This window comes from Panthera pardus, unplaced genomic scaffold (genome assembly GCF_024362965.1).
Source record: "Panthera pardus isolate Hobbes unplaced genomic scaffold, ASM2436296v1 HiC_scaffold_4, whole genome shotgun sequence".
Taxonomy (NCBI): Eukaryota; Metazoa; Chordata; class Mammalia; order Carnivora; family Felidae; genus Panthera; species Panthera pardus.
This window is the reverse complement of record NW_026526969.1, coordinates 4,556,453-4,574,997: the sequence shown is the minus strand read 5'-3', so window position 1 is coordinate 4,574,997 and position 18,545 is coordinate 4,556,453. Positions and strand designations below refer to the sequence as shown.

Below are 18,545 nucleotides of genomic sequence, written 5' to 3'. Positions count from 1 at the left end.
TGAGTTCGAGCCCCATGTTGGGCTCTGTGCTGACAGCTCAGAGCCCGGAGCCTGCTTTGGATTCTGTGTCTCCCTCTCTCTCTCTCCCTCTCATGCTCATGCTCTGTCTCTCTGTCTCTCTCTCAATAATAAACGGAAATTTAAAAATACATATATATATATATATATATATATATATATATATACACACACACACATATATACATATATATAGAATGGGCACAGAGAAATAACAAGGAAAATTCTAGAATAGAACATGTAGGACATCTAAGGCATAGTCAGGAGGCTAACATACTTAGAATTAGATTCCTAGAAGGAGGAAAAGCTGGAATGAGACAGAAATACTATTTTCAGGACATGGGCTGAAAAATTCCCCAAACTGATAAAGTATACAAAGTCACACATTCAAAACGCTTAAATACAGAGAATGTCCTACAAAGGCACATCATAATAAAAATTTCGAAAGCCATATAGAAACTCTAGAAAGAAGTCATCAAAAAAAAAAGACACATTGTCTTCAAAGGCACAACAACGATAATTATTATTTTTAAAAGTGTAAGAGATATATTTTCCTACAGAAATTATGTGAGTCAGAAAACGATAAAATGTGCCTACCAAAGTTCCGCCCAAAATTATTTCTAACCCAAGAATCATATACTCAATGAGAATATTCTTTCATAGGAAATGTGATATAAAGACATTTTCAGTCAAGCAAAGGTTGACAAAATTTGTACCCAGCAAATGTTCACTAAAGAAATTTTTTTCTGGAAAGAGTTGTGCAAGCAGGTATTAAATGGGTCCATATAGAAGCACAATTATGCAGCAAAGTGTTAAGAAAAGAATACTGGAAAGGGTAAGTATGTCAGAAAACTGAATTTTTTGTATGCTAGTTCTCAATCTGCAAAATCCAAATCTCGTAGAGAAAGAGAGAAGAAGGGTGGTTACCAGTGGTGAGGACAGCTGGGGATGTGTCATTACAGGGGAGAGGCTTGCACCGGAAAGATGAGTAAGTTCTAGAAATCTAATGCACAGCAAATAGTGATAACAGTCAACAGTACTGTACTATATGCTTCAAGGTTGCTAAGCCACTAGATCCCAAGTGTTCTCACCACAAAAAAGGAAATTATAATTATGTGATGCGTTAGAGGAGCTGGCCAAAGCTATTATGGTCATCAAATCACAACACATCAATGTATCAAATCAATACTTTGTATATCTTAAACTTATATAATGTTGTGTGTCGATTGTATCTCCCTTAAAGAATATGCTTGGTTTCGGGCCCAAGGTTCGACCAAAATCAGATCGATGGAGTACCACACGCATTTGTTGCCTGATATATAACAAATGGGATATTGCAAAATTCTTTTTTTTATACAAATGTTAATTTTTAAAAAAGTAATCTCGAGGCCTAACGTGCGGCTCAGACTCACGACCCCACGATCAAGAGTCGCATGCCCTACCAACTGCCATTGCAAAAGTCTGGATACGGTACTTTATAAAAGAAGATGCCCAAATGGCCAGTAAAGAAATGAAAAGTGGCTCAACATTACTGGTTGACGGGGAGATGTATGTAGTTAAACCCTGGCGTGTGAGTAACTTGTTCTGTGAGTGTCAAAATTCTCTAATAAATTTTAGCTTAATAAACGAGTGATGTCTTGGGGTATGAGTAGGATGTGACACCAAGCATCACGTGATCACCACCGAGCCAACGATTCTCGAAATTCGCTTGGTAATACGGTGCTTTGGACTAGAAGCATGTTTCCGGAATGAATTACGCTCTCAACCCAAGGTTTTGCTATTAGAACGATAAGATACCATTACAAACACACAAAATGAGCATGGTTAAAGTCAAGGATAAAAACTGGCAACGCCACACATTGGTGAGAACTTGGACCACTAGAATTTTCCTAGTCTGCTAGTGGGAGAGTAGTCTGGTACCACCACTTGGGAAAAGCTCCCCCCCGCCATGTTGGGTGAAGAAGGGGGGGCAAAGCTGAGGGTAGACACGGCAGTCATTGGCTCCTACTGTCTAGTGGGCACTGGAGGCCAGGTGGTGGCCTCCTTCTATGCCACACTATTCAGAACAGGGGAACAGCCCTTACTGAGCCCAGCTCACACGTGGGCTTTGGGAAATCCCAATAACTAATCTCACAAAGAAGCCTCTGATCTTCTGGGAATACCAGTTCTCGGTGTGAATCTTCAGATGCCGACTACTAAGAGACGAATTTCCAAGAGATCTCTGTCATATGCCTTTCCTTCCATGAGAGCATGAGTTGAAACCTCCTTGAAACCAAAGCAGTGGCTTATTTCTGCCAGTTCTGGCTGCTCCTCTGGATGCTGAGGCCCTCCCCTTCCGTTCCACCTGCAGGATCCGTGCTGGAACAATGCCTGTGTAGACAGACAGACCCCCTGCTCTGGTTGGCTGGCTTCTGGAATTAGACCAGCCCTCCCTAACCTGGTGTCAGCTCTGGACAAGATTAAGAAGGCTGATGGCCTCCCTACCTCATCCCCATCGTGACGTCTTTGACCTCCGTTCCTGATTTTCCCTTGTGGCCTGCTAGGAGAGAGGTTCAACTGTGAATGCCAGGAGAATCCCTTGACGACCTTGCTGCGCTCCGCACTGTGACGGCCCACAACCGGACAGCACTTCTGATATAACCATCAGCTCTTCTGGCTTGTTCCCTACATAGGTTCCGAAAGATATTTTTGTACCACAGGTAGGCACCTCTGAGCGCAAGAACACAATAACCCCACCCCACCCCTTATCAATACCCTCATACTACACTCTCCCACCGCCTAACCTTGGCTGTCCCACATCAAGCTAGACCTCACGCTATCCTCAGATTCTGGGATTCGTGCTACCTGGCTTAGCAAGGCTCACCATACTGGCGGCCTGCTTGTCACAGGGTATTTCTGGCATGTGACATGATTCACGGAAAAAACTGAAAAAAAAAAAAAATCCATCAAGCCAGTTGTTGGAATTCACGTGGGCCTGCCTGCCAGAAATTTAACATTTCAAAGGCTTTAGGGAAAAATTGTGTCAGGACAAAGGATACTTAGAATAATAGATGTACAGCCATCTATGTTCAGGGCAGCCTTCCTTGGCTATAAGATCTGTAAGTTGTTACTTAAAGATACATTTGTCACTTGGATTTGGTTTCGACATGGCCTCTGAAAATTACTCACATTCCCCGAGGCCACAGGACTGTCCCTACAACTTAAATAAATCGGGCATGTTTGAATCGATAAATAAAGGCATGCGTGTCCGCCCACTCCGGCATCCCGGACATGGAATATTCTCCGGGGGAAAGTTCTAAGAAAGGCTTGAGAATTACCCCAAAGCTGCAGAAAAAATCCTTCCGGGGGCACGGTAAAGTGGGACACCCACCCATCGGTGCTAGAGTCAAGCACATCTCAAAGAGAGGAGGCAGGACCCATTGGGGGGGAGACTTTGAAATCCGATGGATACCTTGTTTATTTTTTAAGAGGCTGTTTTAGAGCTGTTTTAGGGTTACAGCAAAATTAAGAGGAAGGTAAGAGAATTCCCGCACACACACCCCCCGTCCCCACACATGCACAGCCTCCCCCATTTACCAACATCCACCTCCGGAGCGTTACGTTTGTTGCAATTGACAAGCCTAGGTGGACACGTCACAGTCGCCCAAAGTCCACAGTTTCCTTTAGGGTTCACTCCTGGGGTTGCACATTCTGGGGGGGGGGTTGACAAAAGAATAAAAGACGGCTATCCACTGTTAGAGTATCGGGGAAAAAAATTTCACTGCCCTCCTCGCTCTGTGTATTCATCCCATCCTCCCCTCCTACCCCTGGCATCCAACGATCGTTTTCCTGTCTCTGCAGGTTTGCCTTCTCGAGACTGTCGTATGGTTGAAATCATAAAGCATGTAGTCCTTTCAAAAGGCTGCTTTCCCTCAGTAACACGCATTTAAGTTTCCTCCGTGACTTGTCACGGCTCGATAGCTCATTTCTTTTTAGCGCAGAATAATATTCCATCGTCTGGATGTGCCAGTTTTGTTTATCCATTCACTTGCCGAAGGACATCTTAGTTGCGTCCAAGTTTTGACGATTATGGGTACCGCGGCTATAAACACCCGTGTTCTGGCTCTTGTGCGGACACGGTTTTCAACTCCTTTCAAAAACCGGAGTGCGATGGTTAGATTATGTGCTAAGAAACTGTCAGCCTGTCTTCCAAAGTGGCTGCTCCCTTTTGCGTTCCCACCAGCAGCGAACGAGACTTCCCGTTGTTCTCCAATGCTCACCAGCATTTGGTGTTGTTGTTGTGTTGGATTTTGGCCCTTCTTATAGATGAGCGGGGCTTTCTCATAGCTGTTTTGACTTGCATCTCCTTGACGGCATATGACGTGGAGCATATTTCCATATGTGCATTTGCCGTATGTGGATCTTCATTGGTGAGCTGTCTGTTAAGGTCTTTGGCCTACTTTTTTTTTTAATGTTTATTCATTTTTTTTTTTTTTACAGCGAGAGCATGAGCGGGAGAGGGGCAGAGAGAGAGGGGGACAGAGGATCCGAAGCGGGTTCTGAGCTGACAGCAGTGAGCCCGACGCGGGGCTCGAACTCACCAACTGTGAGATCGTGACCTGCCCTGAAGTCAGCCACTCAACCGACCGAGCCACCCGGGTGCCCCTAGCCTATTTTTTAATTGAGCTGTTTCTTTACCGTTGGCCTGTCAGCGTTCTTGGTATATTTTGGGTACCAGGCTCTTCGCGGTTGTGTCTTTTGCCAGTATTTTCTCCCAGCCTGTGGCTTGTCTTCTCAGTCTCTCGAGCATGTTATTTTCTTGAGTTGTTGGGTGCAAGTCACAAGGGGGCTGGTGCCTGGCTCATTCCATGAAGAAGTGTAAATTAAAAAAGCATCAAGTCTTTGAGCACTTGCTTACCAGAGAGACGGGAGGGCATAGTGGTTAAAGCAGTTTGTGTATGTGCAGGTGGGGGTGGGAATGGGGGCCAGCAAATGCCCTGTGTCCTCCTCCTGCAGCTCCAATCCTGGTCATGCCATTTAATGGCTGGGCCAAACTACCTAACTGTGTCTGCCTTAGGCTCCTAACCTGTGGAGCCAGTCCCGAGAGGATATGAAGACATCTCCGGACGGCCATCCGCAAAGCACTGAGAACGACGTCAACGCCTTGTAAGCGCTCCGTCAACGGTAGCCATTATCGTAATGCACCCATTCCCGTTAGGGGTATTTTTAAGGATGCAGGAGAAAAAGACATCCTTACCCGTGGGCATATCCTATTATTTCATTGGAGAAGAAGATTAAAGGGCAAGGTAACAGGGGTGAAGAGTGAAAGTGAGCACAGGCCCCTTTGGAAAACATTCCCCATCAACTAAAGCCGAGCAAAAAGTCAGGGACAGAGTGGATTCTGAATACGTGTTTAAATCCATTAATTATTCGACAGAAGGGCCAACCTCGGCGGGAGGTAAAGTGGAGACGTTGGAAATAAGACCGCCTAAGATGATTTGATGACCGAAAGTGGGGGGGAGGGACCGAATCCCAAAGGATTCGGTCAGATTTGGATTTGCGAGGGAAGAGGAGAAGAGCATGCATAGCAGGTGGATGAATACTCGGAAGGGAGGACTGTATTCACAGGACGCGGAGAAGCCCGGCTGCAGAGGAAATCAGACAGGCGGCAAGGAGCCGTATTACTTGAAAATGGCTGAAGTCAGCTGCCAATTTCCAAACCAGATTGTGTAGCTGGAAACCACTGCTTTTAGAATCAAGTGCTAGATTTCACCTCCCCTCAAATCTACTTGTTAAGCAGCTGCTTTCAAAATAACCAGGGGAGGGGCGCCTGGGTGGCTCAGTCAGTTGGGCGTCTGACTCTTGATTTCCGCTCAGGTCATGGTCCGAAGGTTGTGGGATTGAGCCCCACGTCAGGCTCAGCACTGGGCGTAGAGCCTGCTTAAGATTCTCTCTCTCTCTCTCTCTCTCTCTCTCTCTCTTTCTCTCTCCCTCCCCTTCCCTCATCTGGAAAACAAAACAAAACAAATCAAAAACAGGTGATTGTTGAATTAAACTGTAGTGTTCACCTCGGCCTTCAAGACCAAGCTCTCCCACATAACGTATGTAACTTAGTTCTCCCTCCTGGGACAACTGTTGGATCTATCATTTCACTCTTGGGGGGGGATGTGGCGACGAGGTGATTTGGGATTCTGTTCATTTACACAACCCCCTAAGAGCAGCTCCAAGGAAATTGTTTAAATGTTGACCCCTTCCCCGCTAAATGTTCATTGGGTAAAATTAAGTCTGATACACAAGTAATTGGAAAACTTACATGCACGCAAAAGCCGACATGCAAATGTTCGTGGCAGCTTTATTTGTAATCACTAAAAACTGGAGGCAGCCACGATGCTCTTCTACAGGTGAATAAATAAACTGTGGTATGTCTATACAGGAAAATACTACGCAACGATAAACAGGAGCAAATGGGCAAGCCACAAAAAGGCACGGATGCATCTTAAACACACATTGCTAGGTGAAAGAAGCCAGTCTGAAAGGGCTACATATGAACGATGCCCTCCCTATGATGTTCTAGAATAGACCAAACTATAGAGATTGCAGACAGATCAGTGGTTGCCACGGGATTCGGGGAAGGGAGTGGGGGCTGAAGAGAGGAGGCACGTGGGGTTTTAGAAGGTGGCCAAAGCAATCTGAGTGATCCTGTGATGGCAGATACATGACATGCGCTCGATATCGGTTAAAAGCCGTAGAGCTTTACAACACAAAGGGCGAAGCTTCACGTGGGCAAATAAAAGGAGTCAGGTAGGAATTCGGGGGATCCCAGGATGGAACACAGAATGTGACCCCCAAAGCCCTCTAAATTACAGATGTGTGAGGCAACCCCAATAAGGAGGATGGGGGGGGAGACGCTAACCTAAGACAGTTTGAAAAAGAGTAGACACAAAGCCCAGCCTCTAGAATTTCCATGGGGGGGCCCAGGTGCTGCTCAGAATATAGGTCACGTTCACCCCCCTTAACCTTTAGGAAGCCTTTCAAGCCTTAGCCTTGTAAGTTAGCCAATTACCCTTGGTGTCCCCTGCGCCCTTTGCCCAGACACTAGACACATCTTAAGCGTCCGTGGGGTATGTAGACTGGGGACTGTCGTCCAGACACGACTACCCTAAGCTATGTAGGGATTTCTCCTTCAGGTCCCACGATTACTTAAGGCAGCAAACCAAGGCAGAGCTGAGCAGAAGGCAGTGGCAGCTAAGGGTAAGCGGGTCAACAGCCCATGGTGCCTTTCCAGGCCATGCATGCCATTCTTTGAATTCGATTAGTAAGCCAAGAGCAGTGGAGAGGCACGTCATCACGGTCCGTCACCTAGCCACCCAGCTGGCCACACCAATCATTTTGAAACGTACCTGGGGTTTGCTCTAATCAGGTATGGTAAGACGACAGACATGGAGACGACTGCCTCGAGAGAAGAGTTTACCACTTACCATTCCCAAGAGGAGGGGGGACGTCACGTCACACAGGGGCCACAAGAGGAGGCACCAGGGTCGGTCAGAGCCGGAGTGAGAGGGAATCGCCGACAAGTCTCCCTTCTGGAGCGGTGGCAAGTTTTCAGTCATGGACGTTCCCTGTGGGGCAGGAAGCAAAGCACGGATGTTGGGATCTGCGGTTGGAAGGGGTGAAATGTGACCCCTGCAACCCCCCAGGGGTGGTAGGCGCGGTAAGGATTCGGACTCATGACTCCAAGATGTCAAATAGTCAACTACAGGTGATCAAGGTTGATCATTACGATGGGATCCTGAAGCAACAAAGAAAGAAAAGGGCGTTAAGCAAAAAGTAAGGAAATCTTGGGGCGCCTGGGTGGCTCAGTCGGTTGAGCGTCTGACTTCGGCTCAGGTCATGATCTCGCAGCCCGTGAGTTCGAGCCCCGCGCCGGGCTCTGGGCTGACAGCTCCGAGCCTGGAGCCTGCTTTGGATTTGGTGTCTCCCTCTCTCTCTGCCCCTCCCCTGCTCATGCTCTGTCTCTCTTACTCTCAGGAATGAATAAATGTTAAAGAAAAGAAATGAAAAAAAAAGTAAGGAAATCTGAATAAAGTGTAGAATTTAAGGCATCACGACATAGCAATATTCATTCATGAATTAGGACAAAGTAGCATCCTTTTTTTTTTTTTTTTTTTTTTTTTTTTCAACGTTTTTAATTTATTTTTGGGACAGAGAGAGACAGAGCATGAACGGGGGAGGGGCAGAGAGAGAGGGAGACACAGAATCTGAAACAGGCTCCAGGCTCCGAGCCATCAGCCCAGAGCCTGACGCGGGGCTCGAACTCACGGACCGCGAGATCGTGACCTGGCTGAAGTCGGACGCTTAACCGACTGCGCCACCCAGGCGCCCCGCATCCTTTTTTTTTTAAGTTTATTTATTTTGAGAGAGAAAGAGAGAGCACAGGGAGGGGCAGAGAGAGAGGAAGGGAGAGAATCCCAAGCAGGCTCTGTGCTGCCAGTGCAGAGCCCGACGTGGGGCTCGATCTCACAATCCGTGGGATAATGACATGAGCTGAAACCAAGAGTCAGTCGCTTAACTGACTGAGCCACCCAGGCTTCCCACCAAGGTACCATCCTAATATAGGGTGACAGTTCTAGAGGACATAGGAAAACTTGGGAATGCTCTGGTGCTATCTTTATAACTTTTCTGTAAATCTGCAACTTTTCCAAAGTAAAAGTTGATGTCACAAAACTAACTGAGACAGAGTGTGGGCGGAGGAGGGGCACAGAGAGAGAGAGAGAGAGAGAGAGAGAGGGAGACACAGAATCCGAAGCAGCTTCCAGGCTCCGAGCTGCCGTGGAAAGGGCTGGTAAGAGATGCATCTGGAAAGGAACAGTAGGGCTCTAGCCATTAGGAAGCACTTGACGAACATTTGCTGATGAACTGAAGGAATGAATGGATGAATGACCAGAAGCTGAAAGCTCCTGTGTGATTTCCAGAGTCTCGAGTTTACTGCATAGGCAACAGGGAGCCACCTCAGGTTTCGAGAGGGGGTGTGACCCGATGTGTCGGCCATTAGACACTTGCCGCTCCAAAGTTTGGTCCATGGACCGGGTGGTTCACGCAACATCGGCGTTACCTGAGCGCTTGCAAGAGCCAGAGAAGCTGAGGTCAGACCCCAGAGGCACTGAATCTGAATCTGCATTTCACCAAGATCCCCCGGGTGCTTCCTCCGCACGTTTCAATTCCAGAAGAGTCGCTTTCTTGAGATCGCTTTGTTGGTAGAGGGGGGGAAAAAGTCTTCTGATTTTGTTGGGTTGTGTTTTTGTTGTTTCATTTTGCAACAAGAAAAAGAGGGGGAGGGGGGAGGAAGGGAGAGAGGGAAGGGGAGGAAGGATGGAGAGCAGGTGTATTGTGGGACAAATACACAGCCTCCCCCCTGACTGCTTTCTTCCACCAAGGTGCTGCGAGACGCAGTATCTCTAACTGGAAGGCTTCAGATCCCGGCCAGTTTCCTGCGGAGGGAGGTGGGCAGCCTTTGAAGGGGCTGCTGGGGAAACTGGGGACAGGGTAGGGGAGAACGGGACAGACCACCGGTGGCACGGCGCCCGGCGAACGTGGAACCCTTCTCCCCTCTGCCAGCAGCTGAAACCTACACTCCATTTCCAGGAAAGTGGCCGTCGGGCTGGCCGCTGGGGGAAATCAAAGGCTCAGCGGGCTTCCGTAATGCACCCTCATTTTGTGCAGCCAGAGCAAAGGATGGGACGGCAGGGTACAACCGTCCCTGGCTCCCACTAGCCCGTCCAGCCCCTCTGTCCCCGGCCCTGCACGCTTGCCCGGGGCGGCCCAAATCTGGGCTCGTGCAGGGAAAGCAAATGGGAATCTCTGGCCACCTCGGCCCAGGTGCAGGCGGCTGCATCGAGCGACCCACTTCTACTGCCTCGTCTATACTGCCTGTGCTGCTGGGGCGTCCTCCTCCGAGACACGCTCATCGAGATCTGTTATATTTACCCACGAAACAGCACGTGATAACGGCATCCTTACGTCTCAGCCTCTTATTTGAGACGAAAGATCTACCAGAGCCTTGCTCGCCTGATTGGCGCCCTGGGTTCAACGGTCACTCGGGGAGCACGGGCAGGGCTGTATGTGGGGTTTTGTCCTCTCCCTCCCCTTCGTCGTTGGGCTGCTGAGAACGGAGCTCAATCTCCAGTACAGCCTGGCAGTCACTCAATTGCTCTGTGCCAAGCGTGTTCACACATCTCTTCCTTGAAGCGCCTCACGAAGCGCCCTGGAAGGTGGTCCCCTTGTCCCGAGTTTACGGACAGGGACATCGATGCCAGCAGCATGGATGGCGTTCTGCCCAAGGCCGGGCTCTTCCCTCTGCATTGCTAGTGACAGGGCGAACTCGGGGTCAAAATCCACTCAAAGGCACGGTCCTGGTTTCCTGAGGTCGAAATCTCTTGGAGGAGCCCTCCCTCCGGAAGAGTGCCAAGTGTATAATGGGACACCAAAGCCTCACGGGTGTTAGAGCTTTGGGTTTCCGGAATTCTCCATGATATCATATCTCAATGCTCGCGACTACAAGAACTGCAGGGCTAGGTCAGTATCCCCAGCTTCTGGAGACAGGGACTGAGCCCCGCAGAGAACAAGCCAGCAGCGTGGCCCCGTAGGGAAGAGATCTGGAAGAACGGAGGGGCGTCGAGGTACCCCACCCTCCCACCTACGCGCACGGGCTCATGACTTCACCCGGCAGGAATTGGAATGAGTGGCTTGGGATTGAGGAGGCAGAACTGGAAAGCAATGACTGCTGCCTTTGAAAATCTGACTATTGCCAAGAGGGGGACACAGCAGCCTTGTTTTACGTGCACGTGTGGGTGCATGTGTGTGTGTGTTTTCCCGAAAGCATACGAGGAGTAAGAGAATCCAGCCTCTGAATGGGTCTCTGATGAATTGAGTCACCCTCTAGCTCAGTTAGATTCAGTTAAATACAGAGACAGGAGCCCTGAGCAGGGCGTATGGTGAGAACCAGAGTGGCCGACAAAGCAACCGGCTACCAACGGTGCTATTTGTCTGACGGTGTCATCGACTCAGTGTGAGGAAAGTCCACGGGATGATGATCGCCCAAGACTGAGATTCCCAAACCCACTGGGGAGCAGCACCCTGGCCCCCTTGCTCCCCTGGACCACATAATAAAGGTACTAGGTATGGGGCACAGAGCCGCGTGGACGGTTGTTGGTAGCAAGGTGGAAGCATTTAAGCTGGTGACACACTGACCATCTTTGAGCCTCATCTTAAGGGAATCCATCCAAGATCCTAAAGAGAGTGACTGCCAGACTCTGGAAACCTTGGTATTCCAAGAAACTGAGTAAACAGAACCATCAAGGGCCAATGGTTAAAAGGAGACATGGCCTAGCCATGGTCACACTCAACCCCACAGAGAGGCCATACTCAACCCCACAGAGAGGCCATATTCCACTCCACAGAGAGGCCATACTCAACCCCACAGAGAGGCCATACTCAACCCCATAGAGAGGCCATACTCAACCCCACAGAGAGGCCACACTCAACTCCACAGAGAGGCCATACTCAACCCCATAGAGAGGCCACACTCAACTCCACAGAGAGGCCATACTCAACCCCACAGAGAGGCCACACTCAACTCCACAGAGAGGCCATACTCAACCCCACAGAGAGGCCACACTCAACTCCACAGAGAGGCCATACTCAACCCCACAGAGAGGCCATACTCAACCCCACAGAGAGGCCACACTCGACTCCACAGAGAGGCCATACTCGACCCCACAGAGAGGCCACACTCAACTCCACAGAGAGGCCATACTCAACCCCACAGAGAGGCCACACTCAACTCCACAGAGAGGCCATACTCAACCCCACAGAGAGGCCACACTCAACTCCACAGAGAGGCCATACTCAACCCCACAGAGAGGCCATACTCAACCCCACAGAGAGGCCACACTCAACTCCACAGAGAGGCCGTACTCAACCCCACAGAGAGGCCGTACTCAACCCCACAGAGAGGCCGTACTCAACCCCACAGAGAGGCCGTACTCCACTCCACAGAGAGGCCGTACTCAACCCCACAGAGAGGCCATACTCAACCCCACAGAGAGGCCATACTCCACTCCACAGAGAGGCCATACTCAACCCCACAGAGAGGCCATATTCCACTCCACAGAGAGGCCATACTCAACCCCACAGAGAGGCCATATTCCACTCCACAGAGAGGCCATACTCAACCCCACAGAGAGGCCATATTCCACTCCACAGAGAGGCCATACTCAACCCCACAGAGAGGCCATACTCAACCCCACAGAGAGGTCATACTCAACCCCACAGAGAGGCCATATTCCACTCCACAGAGAGGCCATACTCAACCCCACAGAGAGGCCATATTCCACTCCACAGAGAGGCCATACTCAACCCCACAGAGAGGCCATACTCAACCCCACAGAGAGGTCATACTCAACCCCACAGAGAGGCCATACTCAACTCCACAGAGAGGCCATATTCCACTCCACAGAGAGGCCATACTCAACCCCACAGAGAGGCCCGTACTCAACCCCACAGAGAGGCCATACTCAACCCCAGAGAGGCCATACTCAACCCCACAGAGAGGCCCGTACTCAACCCCGTAGAGAGGCCCGTACTCAACCCCGTAGAGAGGCCAGTACTCAACCCCGTAGAGAGGACCGTACTCAACCCCACAGAGAGGCCATACTCAACCCCACAGAGAGGCCATATTCCACTCCACAGAGAGGCCATACTCAAACCCACAGAGAGGCCATACTCAACCCCACAGAGAGGCCATACTCAACCCCACAGAGAGGCCACACTCAACTCCACAGAGAGGCCATACTCAACCCCACAGAGAGGCCACACTCAACTCCACAGAGAGGCCATACTCAACCCCACAGAGAGGCCATACTCAACCCCACAGAGAGGCCACACTCAACTCCACAGAGAGGCCGTACTCAACCCCACAGAGAGGCCGTACTCAACCCCACAGAGAGGCCGTACTCAACCCCACAGAGAGGCCGTACTCAACCCCACAGAGAGGCCGTACTCCACTCCACAGAGAGGCCGTACTCAACCCCACAGAGAGGCCATACTCAACCCCACAGAGAGGCCATACTCCACTCCACAGAGAGGCCATACTCAACCCCACAGAGAGGCCATACTCAACCCCACAGAGAGGCCATACTCAACCCCACAGAGAGGCCATATTCCACTCCACAGAGAGGCCATACTCAACCCCACAGAGAGGCCATATTCCACTCCACAGAGAGGCCATACTCAACCCCACAGAGAGGCCATACTCAACCCCACAGAGAGGTCATACTCAACCCCACAGAGAGGCCATACTCAACTCCACAGAGAGGCCATATTCCACTCCACAGAGAGGCCATACTCAACCCCACAGAGAGGCCCGTACTCAACCCCACAGAGAGGCCATACTCAACCCCACAAAGAGGCCATACTCAACCCCACAGAGAGGCCCGTACTCAACCCCGTAGAGAGGCCCGTACTCAACCCCGTAGAGAGGCCCGTACTCAACCCCGTAGAGAGGCCAGTACTCAACCCCGTAGAGAGGCCCGTACTCAACCCCACAGAGAGGCCATACTCAACCCCACAGAGAGGCCATATTCCACTCCACAGAGAGGCCATACTCAAACCCACAGAGAGGCCATACTCAACCCCACAGAGAGGCCATACTCAACCCCACAATGAGGCCATACTCAACCCCACAGAGAGGCCATACTCAACCCCACAGAGAGGCCATACTCAACCCCACAGAGAGGCCATACTCAACCCCACAGAGAGGCCATACTCAACCCCATAGAGAGGCCATACTCAACCCCATAGAGAGGCCTGTACTCAACCCCATAGAGAGGCCCGTACTCAACCTCGTAGAGAGGGCCGTACTCAACCCCAGTGTGGACAGTTGGCATGGAGAAGCTGCCAGAAGCATGCGGAAGTGATATCAGTTTAGCCTCTGTGGTGGTAGCAGCCATCATGTGACCCAGCGTGGGCAAGGGTGGGGAGACGAGAGCCATGATGGCAGCGTCCAGCAGTCCACAGAACAGGAGGCAGGACTGAGTCCCGAGGAGCAGGATGGAGTGGGGGGCCCTCTCAGATGATGCCCGAGGGACCCCCACTCACTGGAGACCAGCAGGTCCCCTGTCTTACTTGATTATATCTTACTCAAACTTTGTTTTTAAAAGCTGATTTATTTATTTTTTGAGAGAGAGTGCTAGAGAGGAAGGGGCAGAGAGAGGGAGAGACAGAATCCCAAGCAGGCTCCTCACTGTCATCGCAGGGCCCGATGCGGGGCTTGAACTCATGAACCACCTGAGCCAAGATCAAGAGTAAGTACACTTGGGGCACCTGGGTGGCTCGGTCGGTTGAGCGTCCAACTTCAGCTCAGGTCATGATCTCGCGGTCCGTAAGTTCGAGCCCCGCATTGGGCTCTGTGCTGACAGCACAGAACCTGCTTCAGATTCTGTGTCTCCCTCTCTCTCTGCCCCTACCCCGCTTATACTCTGTCTTTCTCTCAAAAATAAGTAAACATTGAAAAATATTTTTTAAAAGAAGAGTCAGACGCCACCCCAGCGTCCCTATACCATATTCAACCTTTAAAACCCAGCTCCAAGGACACTCCCTGAAGCATTCTTTTCTAGAAATGGGTCATCCTCTGAACTCCTGGAGCTCCCAGAGCTCTTAACCTTATTGTGCATAATATCTTCCGTCCTGTACTTTGGCTGGCTGTGGTCCATTTGCTCCAATTAATTTTTCTAGACCACAGCCACCTGTCCTGTGTCCCTCTGTCCCCTTTACATTGAACATCTCTTTTTAGATCAAGAGACCTCCTCTCCCAATCCACCCAGCCTGAGCCCATAGGGTGATCTTGTTTTGAATGAATGGCTGCATGCGTGATAAAGGCAAGAGGGAGGCTGGGTCAGGGAGGGAGATGGGGTGCTTTTGAGTCCTCTGGGAAAGAAATCGATGAGGCTTTGGCCTCATTTTCCCAGGAGGGGTCCAGGCTTGCTCACAGTGGGTGAGCCAAGAGAGGGAGGGGGCGAGACGGCCAGGGCAGGTGCATCAGGGCGCATCAGTTCGACAGGGAGGAAATGCCCTTGACAGGGGCAGCGTGCTCAAGGGGCCCGGCCCTGGGTATGCACCATTCCAGCTGCGTTCCCAGGAATTAGAGGCAGAGAAGGCAGGGGAAGGGACTCATCTCAGAGCCTGGTGGGTGAGGGGACAGGAAGGGGGGCGGGCGGGGGGTGGCGACGACACCTCGGCTGACTAATTAAAGCCTTTGGTAGCTGGCCCCCACCAGCTCGAGCAGATTATCACTGCTGACTCAGCTCCCCGCCAAGGCCAGACGCACGCTCCCTTTTTTCCTGCTTGATTTGCCTAATGGAAGCTGACAGTGAAGTTCAACCCTGATTGTCAGATTTCAGTAGGAACCTCAAGGAGGGGGGGGAGAGGAAGGCAGACATTCGAGGAATAAAAATAGCTCACATAATGAGATCCTTTATTTAGCTGAACTGCTTCTTTAATGACTCACCTCTCCGTCCCTCCCTCCCTCCCTCCCTCCCTCTCTCTCTCTCTCTCACACACACACACACGCACACACAGTTGTGCACACAAATGTCTGATTTGCACGTAGAGCTTGCCTCGGTCCTATAGGAAAGAGGCCATCCATCCTGGACCATACGGTCTGCAAAAGCGGATGTCCCTTAATGGCAAAGTTGGGAGATATTTTCCCTCATCCCTCTAACCAGAATTGCTGCTCCCCAGGCTCATTCAATGGTCCAGTTTCCAATATGTGAGCCAGGAAATCGGTCCGGCCGGCACAACCAAACACACGGGTAGGCCCTCGCGACCCTGGCCGGTTCCTCATCCATCCGTGCCTCCGGCTCTGTGAACTGAGGTCTCGAAGGTCCGGATCACTTCTTAAAACCTGAGCTCCTCATCAGAAGGGTCAGGCTGACCGCTTGTGAGGAGGAAACAAAATGGCGCAAGGAAGCCTCCAGGTACTCTGCGCGACACAGCGTCCGGGCAAGAATGCCATTGCCCTCCCTCCTCTGCTGTGCAGTTTGTTCTCCGTGAGGTCACAGGAAGTCACCTGCTAACTGGACGTGTCCGGGTTAAAAACCTAGCTCTAAAACGGGAGGTTGAGGGCACCTGGGTGGCTCAGTCAGTTGAGCGTCCGGTTCTCGGTTTCGGTTCAGGTCGTGATCTCAGGGCTGTCGGATGGAGCCCCACGTGGGGCTCCGCTCCGAGCATGGGATTCTGTCTCTCCCTCTGTGCCCCTCCTCCACTCATGCGTGCTCTCTCTCTCTCTCTGCCTCTCTCTGTCTGAAGACAAATAAATAAGCTTAAAAAAAAAATAAAACAGAAGGTGGGGTCGTAATACAGGCAGTTCTGCGTGTTTGTGAGCGCCGTGCACTGATGTTCGACGTCAGTATCCTGGGTCATATTTGCGTGCGCTGACGAGGAGGGGATCTGGGGACCCCAGTAGGGCCACATGGGCCTGGACTAGGGTGGGACTCTCTGAATGAGCGCCTCCTTACGCTTTGTCCCCTGTATGCCTCCCACGGCTGAGGGCCACGTGAGGGAGAGACAGAAAGGCCGGCGGTCGGCATGATGTGACTCCATCGTCCTGAAGGTATGGCTGAACAAAGACCGTCTCACGCTAGCTAATGGCTCAAGAAGAGAATTCCAGAGGGCAAGTTCCGATCTACTGCCTACAGCCAACCCGGCCTCACGGATTCCCAAACCCAGTGGGGAAAGGCAGGCCAGAGGTGACAAGAAGGTCACTCTTAAAAATTGAGCTGCGGAGCGTCTTGCGGAGCGGTTTTTTTTCCCCTTTGAATGTAGACCGTATTTTTCTTTTCTGTTTATTTTTCTTCCCCTACTCTAACAAAATCCTTTTTTTAAATGTTTTAATTTAATTTTTATTTTATTTTGTTTTATTTTTTATTTTATTTTACTTTATTTTATTTTATTTTAATTTAATTTATTTTAGAGAGAGAGAGCATGAGTGGGGAAGAGAGGCAGAGACAGAGAGAGAAAGAGGGAGAGAATCTTAATCAGGCTCCATGCTCAGCATAGAGCTTGACGTGGGGCTCAATCCAACGACCCTGGGATTGTGACCTGAACCAAAATGAAGAGTAAGATGCTCAGCTGACTGAGCCGCCCAGGCGCCCCTCTAACAAGACGCTTCTTGAGTGGCGGCTGCCATTTTTAATGGTGAGCATCTGCCCCCCATTTGTCAACATTTCCTCCCTATCTCTTGTGCCACAGAGGAGGGACCTGAGGCACAGAGAATGTATGTAAGTTGCCCAAGATGGAGGCAGCTAACAAAGGTCAAGTGTCCAAAGCCTGACTTATTCTGTTCCCTGTAAGATGTTCCCTCCTTACTTTGTCAAGAGGGAACACAAGGCATAGTGAGGCAGGAAGGGACCAAAGAACAAAACCTAGTCAGTGGCCCCAGGACCTTGGAACTTACTGTTGTGCATGGACTCCTATGTTTTTGAATAGGCTCATGGGAGGGAGCCACACAAACCCCTACCTGAGACGCCTGTATTTCTCACTATGGACCTCTTCCTTATGGTTCTCTTGGTGTCTCCCCCACAGGCAAATCTTCTGTGTGATTCTCAGGAGTCAGCACAGCCAAGCAGCCCTGGTCAGCCCGCCCACCTCTCCCTTCTCCCTCCTGTGTATGACCTTCATATACATTGACGCTTGTTGTCGGGTGATAGTCTCTAAACCCACACTCTACGCATTGCCATGCAAAGCAACAAAAAGACCCGCTTTTTCAAGGGTCTCTGAGTGGCTAAATTAGTACAAATGTTTAAGTACTCTCGCAAGGCAGGCATGGTTTTTATCAGTCACCGTCTTCAGTGGACTGTTAACTTTGAAGACAGGACAGAATAAGAACAACCATGGAAGACGGGGTTCCCCAAGTTTTTCCCCCTTCCTGTTCCACCTGCTTCATGACCAAGTGAGTAGAAAAGTGGCCAGTGGGGGCCTGGGGACAAGACAGAAACAGCAAGAGAACTCGGAATCCATGAGAGAAGCAGGATGCTACCCGATTCTCATCTGCCGGGCTCGTTCACTTCTGCTCCACACCTGCCAAAGCCTTCTGCTTTCTCCTCATCCAGGGGGACAAACTGACCATCACCAAGTCTGCCCATGAAACCCCAGAGGAATCTGAATGAAATAAGCAGAATGGCCACTCAAACAGAGGGAAGGAACATGGGAGGGGGTCACTGTCATTGGTGGTTGAGAGATCGCAAGACACTGAAAGAAGACAAAAGCCTGATAAAGGTGGGTTGATGGATAAAAGGGAAGGCCCTTAGCTCAGAATAGGCTGAGGAAGGGATATGATGGTGGAGAAGCTGGTCTTCTGGGAAGAGTTTGGGACAGACTCTAGACCAGAGGTCTGGGAGAATAGAGGCGGGCAGAAACAGAGGGAGCAGAGGCAAAGAACTTCACTGAACAGTTGTTTGTCCTCAGAACAGCTAGGCCGTTAACCTTTCCCTCGA

The 18,545-nt window shown here is 50.5% G+C and overlaps 1 long non-coding RNA gene across 2 annotated transcripts in view; it reads right to left on the bottom strand.

Moving 5' to 3' along the window:
* LOC109250635 (uncharacterized) overlaps positions 1 to 18,545 on the bottom strand; it is a 134,323-nt gene that overhangs the window by 75,444 nt on the left and 40,334 nt on the right. For both annotated transcript variants that reach the window (XR_008419142.1, XR_002073118.2), the window contains exon 2: positions 7,476 to 7,616. This is a non-coding gene — a long non-coding RNA (uncharacterized LOC109250635). The remainder of the gene's footprint in view (positions 1 to 7,475; positions 7,617 to 18,545) is intronic.